Source organism: Oxyura jamaicensis, chromosome 2, assembly GCF_011077185.1.
Source record: "Oxyura jamaicensis isolate SHBP4307 breed ruddy duck chromosome 2, BPBGC_Ojam_1.0, whole genome shotgun sequence".
NCBI classification, from domain to species: Eukaryota; Metazoa; Chordata; class Aves; order Anseriformes; family Anatidae; genus Oxyura; species Oxyura jamaicensis.
The window spans coordinates 18656836-18678105 of NC_048894.1; the positions used below are offsets into that span (position 1 = coordinate 18656836).

At 38.3% G+C, this 21270-nt stretch overlaps 1 long non-coding RNA gene across 1 annotated transcript; it reads left to right on the forward strand.

Moving 5' to 3' along the window:
* Positions 1 to 2828: 2828 nt before the first annotated feature.
* On the forward strand, positions 2829 to 20854 carry LOC118162337. Its single transcript, XR_004748401.1, has 3 exons — positions 2829 to 3845; positions 12397 to 12719; positions 20222 to 20854. It is a non-coding gene; the product is annotated as an uncharacterized LOC118162337 (long non-coding RNA).
* Positions 20855 to 21270: the final 416 nt, after the last annotated feature.

Here is a 21270-nt window from a genome sequence, read left to right on the forward strand (position 1 = left end):
ACCACACACAAGGACTTGACCTTGCATGCCCTTGTGTTCATATGAACCTTTCTGGGAATAAAACATTTGAAACTAATGTAGCTCCTTTATTGCCTAGGATCCAAAACAGGATATTGCAACAGCAGGGAAGGTGGGAGATTGGCGGGATAAATCTGAACAGAATATATCAGAGACATCTCCAGAGGAGATTTTCATCTCTCTGAAACCTATCTTCTGTGGTGAGGGAGGGAATATGATGCCCATTCCCCAAATGAAAAGCAATGCTGGGAAAAGACCTCTCTTAAATGAAAGCAATCAAGAAGCACAATAAAAATACTCCTCTAAAGGAGGAGTATTATAATTTACAAATGGTGCCATGAGCTTCAGTGTCAAAACACCCCTGCGTGGAGATCCCCAGATTCCAATGAAGCAAATTTACCACAAGACGAGGTGATGGCTTGAGCTGAGGGCATTTGCTTGGAACGGGAAGGTATAAACAGCACCACAGTGAATTCAGAGGTATTTGTAACCAAATCAATGCTAATTAAATCAAAGTTTGCTGGTGGCCAGAAGGTGGGAGAGAGCCAGATTGCAGCAGAGCTTGCATCAGGGCAGAGGTGGGGCTGGAGCACCAGTACAGGGACTGGTCCTCAGGAGCAGCTGAAGAATAATGAGCATTAGAGAAAATCCAGTGCCAAATCTCAGACTGAATAAAGCCCTTTCTTCACAGACAGCAGGCATGGTTGGCTGGCCTGTAGAATGCCACAGTTTTGTTTTGTTTTTTAGAAATCACTGTTACAGTCTGAGCCATCATGATCCCCTGGGCAGCTGAACTTGACCTCTCTTGGGCTTGGATCATTGCTTGTCAGCAGTTCTGTTGAGAGACAAGCTGAATCTTTTCACATAGGAATTTCTGAAATACAGCCAGCCACCACTGACCTTTCTATTAAAAATAACATTAAACTTGATTCTCAGGCTTAGGACTTCTTGAGAAAAAATGCAAAATGTACATTTCTCAGGGAAGTGGCCACTAATAAAAACATGCATTTTAACATTTGGCACTTGACTATCCATCTGTCTCCTGGAGTGGAAAGGTGTTAGAGGCTCGATGCCTAAATCCTCAGGCAGTGATTATTGTACAAGTTTTCTAGCACTGTCTCATCAGTGGACTCTGAAACATGACAAAATAAATGACTGCAGTGTGACAGCTTACCTTGGGACATGTAGCTGGACACCACAAGTTGACCCCTCACAGCAGCAGGCAGTAGAAAGCAGCTGTCATCAGTGGGAACAGAAGGACAAACAACATCCAGAGTCCCTGGATGAGAAAATCCACTCCAACATGCAACCCAAACAAACCCACCCCACCCCATCCCATCCCACAGAGCAGAGCACATCAGGGGAGCATTCTCAAAGAATTACCAATGACTTGGGGAGCTGCCAAATTAAGGCCTCTGAAGAATGAACAATAATTAAGAACAAGCAGAGATTTATTTTCTATCATTCATTTCCTACTGAACACCGTGTTTTCTACCCATCTGTGATGAGCTAAAGCCACTCCAGCAGCCTGGGAAGCCCCAGGTATTTCATCAGCTGAGGAAATAAAAGGAAGCCACTTTTGTTTGCAGAGGGGGTAACTTCTGAAGTTTGGTAGACATTGCTGTATTTTTGTTTTTAATGTTATTTGTTTCAAGAAAGCTGGCATTAAATATGATGCAAGCAGTTCACACACGATGACTGCTGATCAGCTGAAAGCCCTAAAAATATCAGCTTTAGAATGGTCCTCCCAATGCAAATTGTCTTAAAGCTCCATTACTCTGAAGAACTAAGTAAAATGCTTCTCTTTCAGCTTGACACTATGGCTTTCTCTCTCTGTTTTAATTAAAACATATTTAGCATTCAGTGTATTCCCCTTAGAGATTTTGTAAAGTGAGATATGAAAAGCAAAAACAATTAATGACTAATGAATGACATTTGCCCCTTTCCTCCCAGTTAACAAAGCAAGTTTTGAAGGATTTGTTCAATTTAGCCTAATGGCAACAAGACCTAAGACCATTAAGTAATATAGAGGGACCAGGGAGTCACAATGTGTTGCAGCTTATTAAAGAACATTTCGTGCTACCTTAAAAGCTCATAAATTCAATAGGCCTAGAATGTTATATTAAAAGAAAAAAAAAAAAAAAAAAAAAAAAAGGAAAAAAAAAAAAAACACTCAAAAAGCAGTCTTTTTATTCTGTGCTCAGAAATAAAATCTCTACAGGAGCTGAGTGATTCTTGGAGCAGCACTCTTAAGCATGATGGCAATACGAACTAACAAGGCTGACAACGTAGGATTTACGTTCTCTTGAAGATGTAACTGTTTCTTTGGGAGAAAAAATATGATTCCTCTTGTATTTTCCTAAATTTGAATTCTCTATTTAATGCTTTATTTATATTTTCATTGTTCTCATTGTATGTTTCTGTTTTAAGGGGAAGCAGCGTGAATCTGAAAGACAGACTTGGTTTTCTTAACACTAATCCATTATGCAGCATTTCCATGTGTCTATGGTGTCCTTCTGCTTAAAAGCTTAGAGAGATCTTTAACATGAATATTAATTTATTTGCATGGTTTTGGTAGTGTCTAAAATTATATTACATTTTAAAAATTACATTTTATTTCAATTTCAATTTTCTTTGTTTTATCCAACATTCCCTCCAGGCTGAGAGTAACCTTCAAGCTAGAGGTTAATGCAGACATTTATGGTTCTACATTTTTGTTTATATTTGCACATATCCACATAAAACCAAATGAATCTCATTTCCATATACACTTGGTAGCAACAGCAATTTTCACCAGCACTTTGTATGTAGAAGACAAACGTTTTATTGTTATTACTCAAAAAATTGTGATGATAATGAGTTGAACAACCTTTTGAGAAGAGGCAGACTACAGAGCTCTTAGTGAACTATGTTAACTTTAAAAATGTAATTGGGTTACCAAAAATCAAATTATGTTGTTGTGCATATAATTTTCTTCATGCAGTATTGCTGATTATCAAAATGTTTTGCATGGATATGCTCTTTTATGATGCACTCATTGACTTTAAACACCAAATTATACCTTTAGTAGTTAGCAGTGCCACAAATGTTGAAATACATTTGGCCATTCTCTGTCAAATTAAAATTTATTCCAAATATGCTTTGTGTATTTTCCATTTTCTGTTCAAAATTCAATAAACACAACAACCCATTTCTTTGTTTTTAAATCATATTATCTCAACTTTTCCTGTCACCAGACCTACCTTATAACTGTTGTGTACATATTAGAATAAGAGATTTTATTACCAGATTAGTATTTCCTCCTTGTTCAATCTGCAAATAAGCACAGGCTTTAATTCAAGTCCTCTAAATTGAACACACATGCCAAAAACTCACTTATCCCATCAGGATTAGTCTCTCTTATGTATGTTCAATAAAGAAAATAAAGAAATTATTTTTTTTATGGTTAGTTATTGGCTTGACATTTTCTTTGGTGACAAACATCATGATTCATTGGATCACTTCAGGCCATATCAAGAAAAAACTTGCAAAGAAGCTAGTTCAATTCACAAAGAAGTCTTTATTATATTCCCATTCCACTGTGTCCAGCTGTTGATTGTTGCTGATTTGCTCAGTCCAACAAATGGCTTCATTCATTTACAGGTTTCCCGGCAGAGACATCAATCACAAAATCAGAAGAGAACAGCAAAAGGACAAAAGAGGCGGTATCATTTTCCCTTGTTTTGCTGCTACTCTTCTTTCTTTCACCTCGCTCCTCTCAGCTGCAGTGCTTGGATTTACTGCCCATTTGTGGTGACAAGGACCCAGCCAGGGAATACTATCCCCAGGTATTTCTCCCAGCTACTCCATAGTACTCTGAATGTTTTATTTGTCATTAATTCTTCACACAGTCCCATATTAAGCTTTGGTTGCATGAAGGGAGACCTTTACACAGGTTATTTTGTATAATCTGTACATAAAGCATAACAATATATAAAGCATGCTTCATTTTGTCCCTCAAATATGGTTCTTGTCCCATTGCTGTACTTACCCTATGGTGGCAATACTGAGCTATTCTATCTTGAAAGGCGGGCATTGACATTTTCCATTGGAAACCAAATTAGAAATATTAGGCTACTACTACATTAGCAAATAGAAGAAGTCAAGGCTCATCCTCTGGCCTTGAGACCAAGGAACCTGGTCTGGCTTGTATCCCTACAGATAAGCTTTCTCACTCTTCCAAGAGAGGAGATGGTCCTGCCACCCAGGAGCAGTGCCCAGCAGAAGCTGAGCTCTGGGTGGGGTCCAGCATTTCTGGGAAATGTGCTAATTGACACGTGCCAAAACTATGCCAGGAACTGAGCTAACAATCTGGCAATTAGCCTGGCATTAATTAGATTACAAGTATAGTCTGAAAGACCTACAAAATCTATCTAACACAATAAGGGCACATATATCTTTTAAAATATTTTGTAAAAAAATATCTTAATTGCAAGATTAAAATAGTTATCTTAGAGCCACCCTTATCAGAAATTTTACACAATGCAATTATATAGGCTTGTGAATTCTCAGCCTCCACACTGAAAATAACCAGCCATGTACAAGTGCTTTCTGGACAAAACCCCATGTGCAATATCTCAGAATATGCTCAAAAGGGATGGAAAAGGCAAGAAAAACATGAATGGGGTAGCAACAAGAGGGCATGGGACAGCTACCCAACAGCTAGAGGATGCTTTGTTGTCAGTATGGGTTAGTGGAAGATGGTGATGGGCTGCAGGAACACCAGTGTCATCAAGACAGAAGGGATCGCAATTTGCAACCTACCCCTGTCAACAACTGATTGGAACCTCTGTTAAGCGTAATTGTATTGCACCAGTTTACTGAGTACAAAATACCAAGGTCTTTGTCTTAGAGTAAAATTTCCAAGATCCAAAGCAAAAAAATAAAAATACCTAGAATCAGATTTATTATCTGCATGAATTCCCACATGTTTGATGTCAGTGTGTTGCTGCTGTTCAGCAAATTGTCTGTATTGTACATCTGCAATCCACACACAGCTGGAGTCAACTCCTTCTCCTGCAGATAGATGCATATGCATCCTGCTGCCTAGACACTCTTTAATTGCCTCCACTCAGACACCTGCATTGGATTTCTCCAAGTGACAAATGCTTTCCTACCTTACATACCAGCCATTTTACTGTCTTTTTTCCCTGAGGAATTTTTATTTCCATTTTTTCTCAAGGTTTAATTTTCTAAAAATTATCCATACAATACTCAAATATATCTTCTTTCATTGAAATACAGGAGCCTCATCTGTGTATGTGGGAAGAATCACCCAAAGAAGAACAACTTAAAATTCATACAGACATAGACTGAACTTTTCAAAGCCACATGGTAATGACTTTGTGGATGTACCCCAAATGTGTACTGGTAACATGGTAAAAACTATTGACTGTACTGGCAGAGTCAGCAGGGACAGGCTTAAGTTTAAAGCAAGACTGATGTTACCTTACATTAGGAAAGAATTACAGTGCTAGGTGTCATTTCTCTGTTCTGAATGCTTGGGTTTAAATTTCACAGTAACTTTTAACATTAAAAATTATGTCATCATCATCTTATCCTTTAATTAGTATGCCATGTTACCTTCATTTCATCCCAGTCTGTGCTAGCTGTTTTTAAATAAATGTCCTCTGGAAGCAACACATAAATATTTATTTCAACATAAGCATAACTTATTTACCATTATGTAGTTTATCTTTAGTTACTGTTCTAGCAATCTGATCCTTTCCTTCTTTTATCAGGATCAGAATCCATGTTAGCTTTCCCATAAAAGCTAAGCAAGATACTAGAATCAGTTTTCTTACATAATGCTAAGAAAATCAAAACCCCGTCCATTTTTATTTCAGTTTAGGAAATCTCATACCTTAAACCATGTTACTTAGCTTCCATTCAGCCATGGAAATACTGATTTTAAACATACCTTTTGCAAGATGAAAGTATGACAAACTGATTTTTCTGCCTACCATCATTGTTTCATTTGCCCTGTGTGCTTCTCCTGTCTTAGAGTGAAGCATCCCACCACTTAGCAATTACAAGTCACAGAGAGAAGAGTCATCCAAAGAGTAAACAAGACTCCCACTATAGCAACTTATTTCCATAGTGATATGCAGAGCCACCTGGTAAGAAACAGAGTTTGCCCAAGCAATCGCATCAGTACTTATGTTTATTAAATACCTTACCCTACCTTATCTCCCAAGTAGTCTCAAATCATCTAGGAAACCTCATCAAGCCTCTATGGGATGACCACCATGCTTCCTATTTTTTATATAAAGAAATTACAACATTTAACGCATATAATTTTTTTAAGCATTCCTGGTCTTTTTAATTTTTTTTGAATTGTAAGTGGAGAAGAAACTGATATCTTTTAGCTCAGAATGGGAGCATTAGAGAATCTTTCAGCACAAAAGACAGGGGCCCCAACCTCAACTTTTGAAGCAAAGACAGCACAGAGAAAACAGGCCCCAAGAAACCTTTTGTTTGCACATTAATTCAGGTTTCTGTTTCAAACTTACAACCCCTGCTGGAAACCCACCATCCTCTGGCTGAGCCTCAGAGATGATAGTTACCTGGGTAAAATACATTTCAGTGCTAAATCCCTTGTACTCCATAGGGTATGAAAAATTCAAGTGAATCACTCCTTAATAGTCATGCGGGATACATTTTAATTCATGACAAAGCAGCAGATAATAAAGAATTTTTGAGATGAAACTTCAGAAAAATACCAGGTCTGAGTAAAAGAAGGATCATTTAAAGCTTGTATTTTATTGGGTTTATGGTTCTATTAAGTTAAAGAAATTTAATGTTATTTCTGAACCTGTAATTACTGTCAGCAATGTATTTTGACCTATGTTAAGCAACAGAGTGTGCATGCATATATATATATGTGCATGCATGGATGCATTTGTACTAGATAAATGTCTTAGGATACTTATTACTTACAGGCTTTGTTTTCAAAAGAGTGGATGCCACAACATCAACTACAAAGTGTTTCCCCAAGCAGTAGGCTGGTACTCTGACTAAACTATTCATTTCATTATTCTGATCTTTTCAGAACACAGAAAAATCATTTGGGTTATTTCACTCATCTGCTACAACTTGTTTTTCATTTGTGCAAGCTCTCTGAAGCACAGACTGGTTTTGTTACTTGTTTACACAGTGCTTATCACAATCTGTGTTAGGATTCCCTATACATTAGTACTGTACCTGATATTTATAGGCATGTAAGCTCTGATTTATTTGAGGTTATGTCTAGTCATATACCTATACATCCCTGTAGGTCTTGAAGGACCCTAACCACGGCTAAACTGAAATTATGGAAAACTGTTCCCCTGTAGACATCCACCATTCAGATCAGGCCTGCACCTTCTCTGGTAGATCTGACATCCCTGTAGAATTTGCATTTTTCTTCTCAAATAGAAAGATACACTTGCAAAGTAGAAGAAATCCAGAAAGAACAATGGCTTGAATAATTTCTTTCTGGAGATACTACCCCTCTGAGAACTGGATGAATCCTGCAATTTCTGTTCTATGTTCTATATATCCTTAACTGAAATCAAATCAACATACGCATAACCATGAGGTTAAAGCCCAATGATATTTATAAGAAAATCCCATGTCATCCTCCGTTCCAAAAGTACCATCAACACTTAACGATACTCTTTTTCCCTTCATTTTCCTCCAGGAAGGAGAGTGACTGTGTTTTCCTATTTCTCTTTTCTGGGACTTCTCCAGAATTTCTCTTGCCACTGAAGACTAATGAAACTACATGTAGGAATGTAGCCTTTCATAACAAAACGGTTTTGGAAAGGGGAAGTTCAGAATCAGAGGAGCCCCTGCAACCCAAGTAATGCAGCAGGAACAGGGTGGATTATCCAGCCCCAGCAGAAAATCCATAAAAAACAGCAGATATTGAGCTGCTCCACTCTTTAAAGCTTCAACTTACCAATTGGCATGCTCTGAGCACCTACAAAGTGATATAATCTTGGGTAATATGGAACAGAAAGAAGGAAGTTTTCTAAACCAACACTATTAAGAATATATTAGGAAAAAAGTGAACTTTCCCCAGCCTTGACTATCGCATGTGACCAAAAAGCAAAGCACGAAGAATTCAAACTCCACATGATGATTTTGTCACTGATGCTTTCCTTTGAGCAAGAGTAATTTCTCAGTTCCTCCTCCAAGCTACAGGCAAACTGCAAACTTTACATGTAGATCTGTCTGTGAAGTTGATTATTTTGTTTCAAAAAGGACATGTGCACTTGCTTAGGGGATCTTTGCCTGACTGCTTTGAGCCACTTTTGGAAGTGTCCAGAGCAGATTTGCAGAGCCTGGATACAACCCCTGTGGAGGCATGGAGGATAGTGGTGCACATCCCTCTCCAGCATTACCTGGAGTGGGCACTGCAGAAGATGCTCAGGAACAAGTTATAATCATACTCTCTCCTGTGCTCCTTTCCTCCCCACTGCAGGTGAACTGTCATTGGAGCTTTTCTACAATTAACTTTTCAGAAAGACATAATTTATGTAGTAACACAGTCACTGATCACTTTTTTCCTGATCTTTTAAGAAAATGTTAGAGTATAATCTTTGCCTGGTAACTTCTACTAACATAGATAAAAAACAAAAACTAGCATACTGTGACCAGGTTATGAGACTGATTATTTAACCCGTGGGTTTTTCAGATGGGAGTCTTTTATTCTGACTTTAATTTCTAGCATAATGTGAACAGAAGAGTAAAACATCAGCAGTAGCAAGAAAGCAGAATATGTAGCTGTGATGCGTTCTCTGAAGATTTCCCTTGGCATTTCATCTGGGCAACTTCATGGCAAAGCTGTATCTTTCTTTGAGTAGTCATCATTTTTCTTTCAACCCACATGTGTATGTGGTTCTTTGCACTCACATGCTCTACAAGACAACAGGGACAGTTACTGAAGTACAAGTTTGCACTTTGAGACAGAAGAATTAGCCCATGATCTGACTTGGATCTTATTTGGAAGAGGATAGTCTGCTTCACATATGCTGGCCTAGGCCTAAAGTCCTCCAGACTTCCAACACTAAGAGGAGAAAGAATGAAAAGCCTAGGTGCAATGGACATAAACCCTAGTCAGCATAGAAGAAAAGAGATTGAAATAAAGCCAAGCTCTATATTTCACCTGGAATTTTACCTTTTTAGTGCTGAACACAGTCTGTGTGCAAAAATTAATCATAGATGCACCAAAATGTTAACCACGTTCCACCCTTTAGTCACATCAGCTGCAGGTCCTGTTTGGCTTTGAAAGTGTCACTGGTTAAACCTTTCTTATGTTTCTATTTGAATTAACTTCTATTTTGGACTGAAAGTACTCAGTCAATGAGTATCACTCAGTGTAAAATATTCCACTTTACTAACACCAGTTACATTATACTTTCACATTAGACATCACTGTTGTTCCTCATTTCTACCATTTAATTTTCACTTCTATAAGTGTAAGAGTGTTTAACAATCTACTGCTGTTTCTGGCAACTAGTTTTAAGAAAATGATCACTGACAAAATGTAGAACGAAGAACTCAAGGAGGATAACTCTAACCATTTATTGCTGCTACTAATTATTCTAACCTTCTTATCATAATTACTTATTGGCCTACTTACCCAATTATCCTAACCTCATAGCCTTGACTTCCGCTGCACTTGGGATTCAGTGCTAGTAAAGCTTAAGTCTTTGTTACTGACACTAAATACAACCTAAAAATGAAACAAAGAAAGAGCAGTCATTTTAAAAATATCATACCTTTCAGATCCGTTTTTGGTTGGTTGGTTGGTTGGTTGGTTGTTTTGACAATAATTTTTACCATCATCAATGCCCAAGGGCATGAGAAAGGAAGGGTCTGAGGGAAGAGGATCGTCTATAGACCAGCTGATATAGAATGGAAAAAGCTTGCAGGCCTTTCTTCAGCTCCCAGACAGGGCAACAACATCCAAAACCAAACACAAGCTGAAGCAATTCTTCTGAATTTAGTTAGGCATGCTGAGTTTGAGCATCTGAGGGTAATGGTTTTAAACTGAAAGAGGGTAGGTTTAGATTAGATATTAGGAAGAAATTATTCACCTGGAGGGTGATGAGGCACTGGAACAGGTTGTCCAGAGAAGCTGTGGATGCCCCATCCCTGGAATTGTTCAAGGCCAGGTTGGATGGGGCCTTGGGCAACCTGGTCTGGCGGGGTTGAAACTGGGTGATCTTTAAGATCCCTTCCAGTCCAAACCATTCTATGATTCTATGATTCTGTTATCTGAGAGAAAAGATAAGTGGAGTCTCTAGGACAGACTAGCAGCAAAACAACATGGTAAGATGTCTTGGAGGAAAACAGGGGCGAGACATCATTTATTGCTTGTGGATTTGAAGGTAAGCCTGTATCTCTATTGTCACAGTTTTAGTTCATCTTCAGAAGGTTCAGCTTCATCTTTTTAAGGCATTTTCTTGCCCAGCGCTGAGGCTGCTTTCTGTCAGCACCGCCAAGCCTGGGTGCAGGAGCTGTTCAGGTTTATCCTGGCAGTGTTCTAGAGGACGTGTGGAGCATGGGTTGAGGTGTAAGGCATTTAAAGGATGCCATGCATGGCCAAAGTTGTAGAAGCAAGGGAGCTCAGGGGAGGCTGGGTTTGTCCTCATTACCTGGGGAATGTTTGCAAGAGAAGGAGTAACTAAAGAGACCAACCCCAACAGATAATTCCCTTTGCAATGAAGAGTCATGAGTTGGGAAAAAATTAGTAGGGAATATCCCATGTGCTGAGCCTGTTCTTAGTCTTCCTTCCAGGCAACTGCTTGTAGCTACTACAGGACAGAGAAAATACCAGGCACTCCTGACTCCTCAATCTGAACCAGCACAGTGACTCCTATATTGTTCTGCAAAATGCAGAAGTAGGATCTGGGCTGTCACAGCTATGGAGATTATCTACTTTTTATTATTATTATTATTATTATTTATTATTTTTTTCCCATTGAGGCACAGTCAGACTGGATTCATTCAGTGAAGGTATTTCTTTTTTTCTAACAGCGAGTTAAGTGACGCAAGGTTATTCAAATATGAAGACCAATCCCTGGAAAGACTGGAAAAATATCTGAAAAGGATTTATTTTTGATAGTCTATAACCCTCGAGTTATTTTCTGAACTGGTTCCAGGCTACCAAGAGTGTACAACAGTGAGGGGCATAGTTTTGTAACAAAACTAGAGCTCTGGCAAATACAAGCATTTTAGGTGATCATTGTTACTGGGTAAAAACTTTTTTTAGACTGTAGAACTGAAAATTTAAAATGTTGAACTCAGATACCACCCACTTGGGTCCAAGGGCCCAGCTGTATATTGCGAATGTGTTAGATTTGTTCCAAGTGCTTGCTGTTTTAGAGGACTAAAGTAATTATTTCGCATGCACTGCTACAATGATAGCCATTATCCATCCAACTATACATCATTAGAGGAATGCAGTTGCTTGGTCTTAATTGTATATATGAAAAGTTTAAAAACATTACAAATAGATGCACTCTCAAATAGCTCTTAGCAAACTCCTGGCTTTTAGGAATCACTACATACATATGGCACTAACAGCACACTTTTAAGTAAAAGTTGATTGAATTATTAAATTAAAATGCAATTGAAAATAACTTCAAAAACATTTTCCATGCATATTCCATTTTTTGTTGAAATAAACATTGTACCTAAGAATAATAGTTCACCACTTCAGCTTTTTTTTTTCCCCAATATGCTACAAAGGTAAGCAGTGATTATCCTCTTCTCTAACAACTAGAGTTGGTGCTCATGGTATGTTTACAATAGGTGTTCTGGGTATGTTTAGGAATTTCTGGCTCCTGTTCTGGCCTTCCACACCAGCCAAAACCACATCTATTCATAAGGTTAGAAAGCGCACACCCACATGCCTATCTTTGCAAATCGAGCAATGTAACAGCTTAGATTTTCAGTGCTTTTAATCTCAGTCATTAAAAGAGGCTTCTAATCTTCTAGTAATGCTCCCTTCAAACTGTAATGTTATCTGTTGATCTCTTTAAGAAGCTACTGAATTCTCCCATCATAAGCATCTGTTGTAGTGACATATGTAACAAATTAAGATGGTGTCTCTTTTCAAGATTGATGAACTTTTCTGGCATGCTAACTGAAAGCAATGAAAAAGGAAGGTAATGCTGAAGGTTAGCCAAAAGCACATTTAGTTCACACTGACTTTTAAACCCAAGTAAGACTTCAACTAAAACCTGTGAGAAACTGCAAAGAGTAGTGAAACAGGAGAAACATCACGAACAGCATAACTGTTATTCTTATTCCCATTATTCAGGTGTCTGATTCACTTATTTACAGGTTCAGCACTGTGAGTATCAGGAGTTCTGAGCACTGGGTAAGTAATCACGAATTATCATTGCAGCAATATGTGGCCGCATGCGTGATACTTATTTACACGGGACCAATTTTTCTGCAGGGTTGAAATAGTAGGGTAGCGCATTATCTCACTATATATCTGTACTGGTAGAAATGAAACCCATAGGTGTTCAGCAAATCTCACTTCTCCCTTTCTATTTTTAAAGGCATTTATTCTGAAGATTATTTATGCACATATTGCTTGAGAGAATAACATATCATGATAATGCTATTTTCCTGCAGAATTGTTTATCCACTTATGCAAGGTAAAAAAAGCTTCAATCTCATCTGTCACTGTAATATAACATACTGAGGTTTATAATCTCCTTATGTTTTCTAAAGGCAGTGAAGAGATACTACAATAAACAGCTCATGTCTAGGGACAAAAAGCTTGGGGAACATGTTTCTATCCCTGATTTTTTTTGAGATAGAGAAGAAATCTTTTATACAGAAAATGAAAACAAATTAATGATATGAAATAGCCTGAGAGGAGGAAACTTATTTTACAAGTTATTATTAATAAAAGAGCTGGCGTGGTGTTCTACCTTGGCCAAAATATATACAAATAAAAGTGTAGCGAGTCTCTATTTTTTTTTTGAACATTTTGAACTTCACTGAAAGAAATGCGGTTTTAATGATAACTATATGAAAGTACTTACTTTTAAAGATGCTAATTGTATCTGAGACATCATTCTGTTCAAATGAGAGACTATCCTTGCAACATTATGCTCATTAAGAGTTTTTAATTATTACATATTTGAACATAAGATAATTCTGTTGTCTTTTATAAAGACTGCTTATAGCAGAACAGTTAATAGCTGGATCTGTTGTGTAGGTTTTCTGTTCAACATGTGAATACTTACATTTTTACCAGTAAATGCTATTTTTCTCTCTTACTAAAATCGTTAGGGTAAATGCTATATTTTAGTATATAAATGGTCACATGCACAGCTACCTTCTCACAATCAAATGCAAAGCAAGTTTGCCAGAAAAGAGTTACAGCCTAAAGAAAAACAGCAAAAGGAGCCTAACAGAATAGAAAACTAGAAATGTCAAATGTTTCAATTGCATCTATCATGAATTAGCAATTTACAAGCACAGAAAAATAGGAAAAATAAAGTGCATGTACCAAACCCTCCGTGACTCATAGTAGCTCATTGTACTTTCTTCTGTTTATAAAGCATGTTAGCTGTAGTATATGGCACATTAATGCAGTGATAAAGTTGTTGCTTGCTCCTCTGATGTGCAGAAGCTGAGTAAGAGCAGGCAAATGGCTTGTCACAGCCATGGGCCAGCTCACTGGTGAAGCTATGGGAAAAGCTGTGCTATTTCAGGGTTTTTAACTTACAGTTCCCAGCCAGGCTGACAGGTTTACAGTGTGCTATGTAGAATACAAGATGTCCCAAAAACAGAAGAATATGCTAACGTTACTTTTTTTAAAATGTAAAATAATACAGATGTCACAAAACACCACTTTTTCCAAGGGTGAAGAGGTAACAGGTACCACAGCCCGGCAGACTTGTGTGATTATAGGCAGAAATAGCAACATATCATCAGTCTCATCAACTTCTCTGCTTATTTGGTTGCTTTTTTCTTCTGCTTTCAGGCTCTTGTCCATGGGGATAGCTGGTGGCCCCTCTCTGGGCATGAGCATGGCCATGGGTTGGCAGAAGAATAGGCTGAGAGGGTCAGAGCAGGGCTGAACATGATGCAGGAGACAGTGATACGAGTACATGCTGGTGGGACAGAGACAGCCCTGTCTGGGATAACAGAGGATGAAAGCCATATTTCTCCAGTAGCCAGAGCAAAGAAACTCTGTTTGGCATGTGCATCAGGAGCTGAATTTTGACCTTTAAAGTTTGCACATGATCTAAGAACAGGCAACTTCCTCCTAAACCTTCAGAAAGCAAAACAAAACAAAACACAAGTGTCAACATTTCACAGCAATGTTACTGTAGACCACCTTGTTATTCTGGGCCAGCCTTCTGAGTTCTGTATCTCCAGCGCAGCAGTTTGTAGGTGGGGGCAGTTCAGACCCTTGAGTCCCAAGGATTGACAAAGCAGCTAATTTGTTTTAGCTAGGGGCCTGACTTGAGCTGCTGTCATGTAATTAATTCCCTCTTTTCCCTCCAAAAGAACTGCAGGGAAGTGAGTTATTTATAACCATTATACCATTTTCCTGTTTACAGTCACCACTGTTTCCTATTAAATAGCAATTTAGTTATATATGGAATTTTTATAGGTCTGTAACATAGCGCCTGCAATGCTCTCCTGGGGCTACAAACTCCTCATGCAATCATCGCAGCTTGGTATTGTAAGACTGTTGCATAAGGACGCCTTGAAATCCAGTTCCTGGGGTTAAATCCCTCTCCCAGAAGATGACCTGTGCCCCTGGGTGCTGACACCGAACCTCACCAGAGTGCCCTGTACTCATGGACAGACCACAAAGCAGCCCTGCGTGAGGCTCAGGATCCCAGTCACCTCCTTCAGCAAACCGCTGCTTCCTTCCACGCAGCAAGCACCGTGCTGGCCCTGCAGCGCTGCCTCCCTGCTGAGCTGGATGGGTGCCTGCACAGCCCTGGGTGTTGCAGACACACAAGACTAGCGGGGTAATTGTCATCCTGCACCCCACTGGGCAGCACAGAGGGAAGAAAACACAGAAAATGACACTTCAAATAATGCACAGGTAATGATGCTGACTTTCCACACAGCCATGGCCATTACTTTCCATCCTTCAAACATTTCCTTTAAGAGTCTGTGTCAACAGGCTCTGCACATCTGCACTAAGCAGCCACAAAGGCTGCTCCTTCAGGAAGGGAACTGGGTATGGGGCTTTGCTGGGAGGAGCTCCCCACCAGTACGGCAGCAAAGAGCTCAAACAAGCTCCATTCCAAATTCTCTTCTTCCGCTAACAAATCTAAGCTGAAAATTTACAACAAAGTATGTAAGAAACATCAGATTTTATAACGTCCTATTCATGTAATATTTCCTGTTGAGAATTCCCTTACTGCTTATTAACCTTAACACAGCTGTAAACACTTACTTTAAAAGGCTGTAATGGTGGAATTAATACTTCTTTAGAAACTTACTTTTCATAGAGTCCCAGCTGTGTGCTTGAATTACACCATAAATTTTGTGAAACTGAAAACAACACATAAATCAAATCTTATCAGATGTGAAATTTCTAAAATGTATTTTGGACTTTGGACTTGTATTTTTTCAGTGAGTGTACTGATAGGACAAGGAACAATGGCATTAAATTGAAAGAGGGTAGGTTTAGATTAGATATTAGGAAGAAATTCTTTACTTAGAGGGTGGTGAGGCCCTGGCACAGGCAGCCCAGAGAAGCTGTGGATGCCCCATCCCTGGAGGTGTTCAAGGCCAGGTTCAATGGGGCTTTGGGCAACCTGGTCTGGTGGGAGGTGTCCCTGCCCATGGCAGGGGGTTGGAACTGGGTGATCTTTAAGGTCCCTTCCAACCCAACCTGTGATTATGGGATTGTATAAGTCAGCTCCCAAGAACTAAGATTTCTATTCATATGTAAGCTCTGGGTGGGAAAAGGCAATGCTTTGCAAAAAAAGTTTGAAAAACACTTTTATGCCATATAAATTAAAGTCAAGTTATAACTGGCATGTAAAATCCGCAGATCAAGCCATTCAGAAATGAATGTTTCCTCACTTGCTACACTTGAACCTCAGAGATAGACACTTTGCTTTCATTTTTGTTCACACAGCACTAAATCTCTCTTCATGGAACTTAGGAATTGTGTAAGCATGCACAGTCAGTAGAAGGAATATTTAGCAAGAATAAAGGCTCTCTAGAGAAGGCTTCCAGTCTGAAAAGATTTTTTCCAAGAGCCAGCCTTTTTGTAGTGAGAGGACAGAAATCTGTTCCTAATCTTTCTGGTGTATATATAAAATTTTATGTCTTTTTCTTAAATTGTGTTTTCGCACAATTGTTCTTCCTCATCTGCAATCACTACAGATGTCTGCATGGAAAAGCAACCTAGACATAAGATCTGGCCTCAATTTCACTTAAACAAAAACAAAAACAAAACAAAACAACAAAAAAAAAAAAAAAAGGAAAAAGAAAAAGAAGACTGAAAGTTAAAATGTCTCTGTCAGTAACTTGTTGGTTTTTTTTGCATTTTGTTGTTTTAAAGCACCCATGTACCATTCCATACCATAAGATATTCCTCTCTCCTCCTTCCTTCCAGTTTTGATAGTATTCACTGTCACTGCAAACAGTACCCACCATTTTCTCTCTATACAATGAGAACAAACACATAAAAGTTTATGAGGGGAATAAACTTATAATGGTGGCAGTAAATAGACTGAAATAAATATCTGAACAGGATATAAATCTGAATCAAGGGCTGAATTTGGTGAAAGGAAAAAAAAAAGAAAAAAAAAGTATAACTGGTTTGGAGCAGATTTGAAGATTTTTATCTGAGGGATTTTAATGGAATTCTGAGAGAGACTGATTCGATGTTTCTGTGGTATATAAACCCTTTTTCCTCACACATCATCCTAGACAAGAGTGAGACTGATATAAGAAACTGGTGGAAGGATCAATGAGACACACTGGATCATGAGTTTCTCTGCACAGTAACAGCACCTGCTTCGTGTCTACCTCCTCTATCAACATCAAGCACCTGCAGATTTGATACAGCTGCTGGCTGGCTAGAGCCCAATCCAGGGAGCACTGAGATAAAGCACAAAGGCTTGGGGAAGCACCAAAAGTCTTAGCAGAGATTAACTCAATCCCTCGACTGAAGTAGAGCATCTACTTATGTGGTCTCAAGGGCTAAAGGTCTGGTTGGCAGAATGATTGCCACTGCCAAAATTTCTCTTGTATTAGCTGTCTCTGGAAAGGCCTGGTTTCTTTCAAACGCAGCCTACCTGGAGCAATTTGTCTTTTGTCACCTGGAGATGAGTCTAGTGCCATAAATCACATAAGCTTCCAGACAACAACAAAAAGTCTGAAGTTCTCTGTTACAAGCAGCTATTTACCCACCAAATAATGTAACGGAAATTAGAGTTTCAAAGGGGAATGCGAGGAGTGGGTTTGAGAGAACCTGGGTCAAGTACGCCCCAGGGAATGGGAGACCATTCAGGATTCACCGCTGCCCGGCTGCATGCTGTAGTTGGCTGGTGATGGACCTCACCTGTGACCAAAGTGTATTTCAGGTACATATTGTAACTGCAGGTTTGAGCACACAAATAATATTCAACACAATGTACAATCTGCATCAGTTAGGTGTTGCTATGGTCTGGTCATGCATCTCTGCTGAGCTTCTCAGTTGAAATTACAGGGACTTTTGTGACCCATAAATGGGTCACAAAGTTGACTTTTGGAAACTGGTTAATGCAGAACTTGTGGTTACTGTTAGACAGAGAAAGCTGATGTATGGACAAACTAGTGCTGCTTACTTCAGGAAGCATATTGCCCCTTCACTTCCCACCCTAACTAACCACACACTGGGGCACAAAAGATAAAGTGTTAAAACTGCTATGTGTTATTTATCATTTAACTAGTAATTGTAAGGGCTCTTGGAAGAAAACACAACAGGAAAATACCTGGGACACTGTCACGTAGGATAAAGCTGTTAGAGAACTATTGCAATTCTGTCCAGACATTTTATGAATAGTTTTGTAGTAAAATATGACATTCTTTTGTTTTTGTTGAAAAAACAGTGGAAATAAAGTGTTTGGAAGAACATATATCCTAGGCTATCCCAACAGCCCCCTCTGTGATAATGTGAAGCTTTCCAGAATAACTATTTCCCTTTAAGATATTAATTCATTTAGCTAGCAGTGCCCAGATTTGCCTATATCCCCATTTTGAAACATGTTTGTTTCTCTGGACAGAACTATATCAAGCTTCTCTACAAGGACAGAAAACCAACTACACAAATCCTGTTAAATACACAATCAAATACCTGTGGTTTGCTCCCATTTACTAGGAATTTCATATGTTACAGGGCCTCTTTGGTGCAGCTGTTGTGAACCACTAGCTGAAAATTGGAAATCTACTATGAATCATATTCACATGAATTGTTGTAAGTTTATACAAAAGGACAGCTACCTAATTGAGAAAGCATCCATAAATATTTACTTCCTGATAGGCAAGATAAGATGCATACCAAAAAAATAAATAAATAAATAAACAAAAAGTGAGAGATTAAGTTTCCAGTTCTCTGCAAAGCATATGCTCACTGCAGCTGTCAGTAGCACTGGCTCTCCGGTAAGTCCCAGGTGAGATTGCAGCTTTGTTGGTCTAAATGGTCTACAGTATAAAAGATAGTCTATTAGCTAAGGAAAGTTCCCTTCTGTGGGTATAAATCTGAAGACAAAGGTCTTATTCTAAATGTATTCAGCCTATCAGTTTGGGAAGAATGCTAGCCATATGCACAAATATTCCTTATGTAAAGTTAAGATTTATTTTTTTCCCTGGATAGTAGACATGATAGGAAATAAATGAAAAATAACAACAACAAAAACATATCTTCCTGGCTCCTAACAGCAGAACATTATTTTCTTTTTTAATCTACCAATATTAGTCTCGTGTGTTTCCATTCTCAGCTTAGTAAAAACATAACTTGTGAACTAACACTGATTATTTCTAAACATTAAACACAAGTGCATTAAAGCTTTTAGATCAATGGTCACAATGCTACACAAGCTGACATAACCATCTTTCAGAGCAAAACAAGTCCTTTCACAATTGCTTCATTTCAGGAACCACCTTTCCCTCCAATTATAGGCAAGCAGCAAAACAGCTGTCAACTCCTAAACTCACTCAAATGTCTTATCTAATTAGGCTTTATTGTACAGCATAATTAGTTTCTGGGCTTAAATTTAAAAGGGTAAAAAATCATCAATCAATAGAAAATGAAATTAAAAGGAATGAAAAGACTGTAGGTAGGGTTTGCAGGAGCAATATTGTGTGTAATCGGGACAATCAATTTTGTCATCACTCCTACCTTAAGCTACAAAAGGCAAGGTCAGCCTCTGAGACTAACCTAATCCAGTGGAGCTGAAGTTTGGCAGGAAGGCAAACAAATCATATAAACAAGTTAGTCAATTGCTTAGTCAAAGCTCAACCTCTAAGTCAAATGGAAAACAGAGAAATAGAAAATGTATTGTATTATTTATTTACAAAAGGAGTATATTTTAGTCACCATCTCTCTCTGAAAAAAAAAAAAAAAAAAAATCAAAAGAAACTCTGTTAGAGTTCCAAAAGTTCGTGTTATTTCTAAACTTGAGCAGAGCATCCAAAGTATTGCTCTTAGCCTTATTAGGTTAAAGTAGCAGAGCTCTCTAAGTTCCAAACTTTACCCAGAGATCCAAAAACATGTGCTTTCTTGCTCAGTATTGTCACTTAGTTGAATAGCTGAAAAAAAATAAGTTTTATGTCCAGCAAAAAACAGAAGTTATGTGCAGGAACAATGCTAGACCCTTGCACGTGTGAAAATAATATGGTCTAAATAATGACATTTTGGATAAATTAAAAAAAAAAAATCAAATGTTTTTGCTGTCTCAAAAAGCTGCTAACATGTGCCTTATTTGATTTTTTAAAATTGCATTGGTTCTTGTAAACCATTTTGCTAGTGACCCACGCTTTAACTCACTGGTATGGAGCAACGCAAAGTTCACAGGCAAGAAAAATGCGCTGACTTTTTCTGTGAAATTCTGTTTTATTTATTTATTTATTTATTTATTTATTTTTCTGAGATACAGTGCTGCATCCTTTCTTTCATCTGAAGCCCCAAAAAGCTTGGCAGGAGAAGAAATCAGTAGCTAAGCATCAAGGAGCAGCAGCACTAAGCCAGATGCATGCTGCCACCAGAAGACAGCCCAGACCCACCCCACATCACAGCGAGCTGGGAGATCCCAGCACTTGGGATAGGGGTGAACACAGGAGGTGAAGGACAAGAGACAACCTGGACTCCTTCACAACTATCTCCCAGCTCCAACTTTCACCCCCAGCCATGTTCCCATCCTAATTCATCATTCCTTACTTCAAATGCCATTCTTCACATAGCTAAACTGTGCTACAGTGCTGAAGGTTCAAACGCTACCAACCATGCCTTGTAAGAAGGACACAACTGTCTATTTTCTACAACTCAACATAAAACACTCATTGAAAGCATACTGGCTTAAAAATAGGCACTAAAAATGGAGGAAATGCCAAATTTTAAATGAGCTCTCTTTGTGTGCAAGCATCATGCTACTACGATTGCACACAAACTTTCTCCAGAGAATCCTCATCTTGTTCAGCAATGAGGATAAATACGTGAGGAGGCAGGATAATAACCACTCGTGCAGCCTGAAACCTGGAACTTGCCAGTGTTTTAATTCCGTAAATTTACAGTCTGAATACCATGAATGGGTTTCCTTGTATAAAAAACAATTTAAATCCTAAATCTGGAAAAGATATATATTAAGTATATTATTATTAAGATATATATCAAGGACAGTATCTTACTGCTTTTCTATGGCATTAATACTATAAACTTCAAAAAAGATAATATAAAATGAACATGAAATGCAAAAGCCACTTCTTTAAACTAAAATGCATACCTACGTTATAAATCAGCCTGTGCTTTACTTTAAAAGTTCAAAGTTAAAACTTTTCTGCTTCTTTAAAGAAGTCATCATGACTACAGAATTAAATCTGACACAGCTGATGTCCTTTCAAACTGTTATTCAAAGCCTTTCTGCATGCTGCATACTTTCATGCAACCATACCATTAAAAAATGGGAGAATCCTTTAACATCAAAGCTGAGGTTGTTTTGTTTTGCACTATAATTA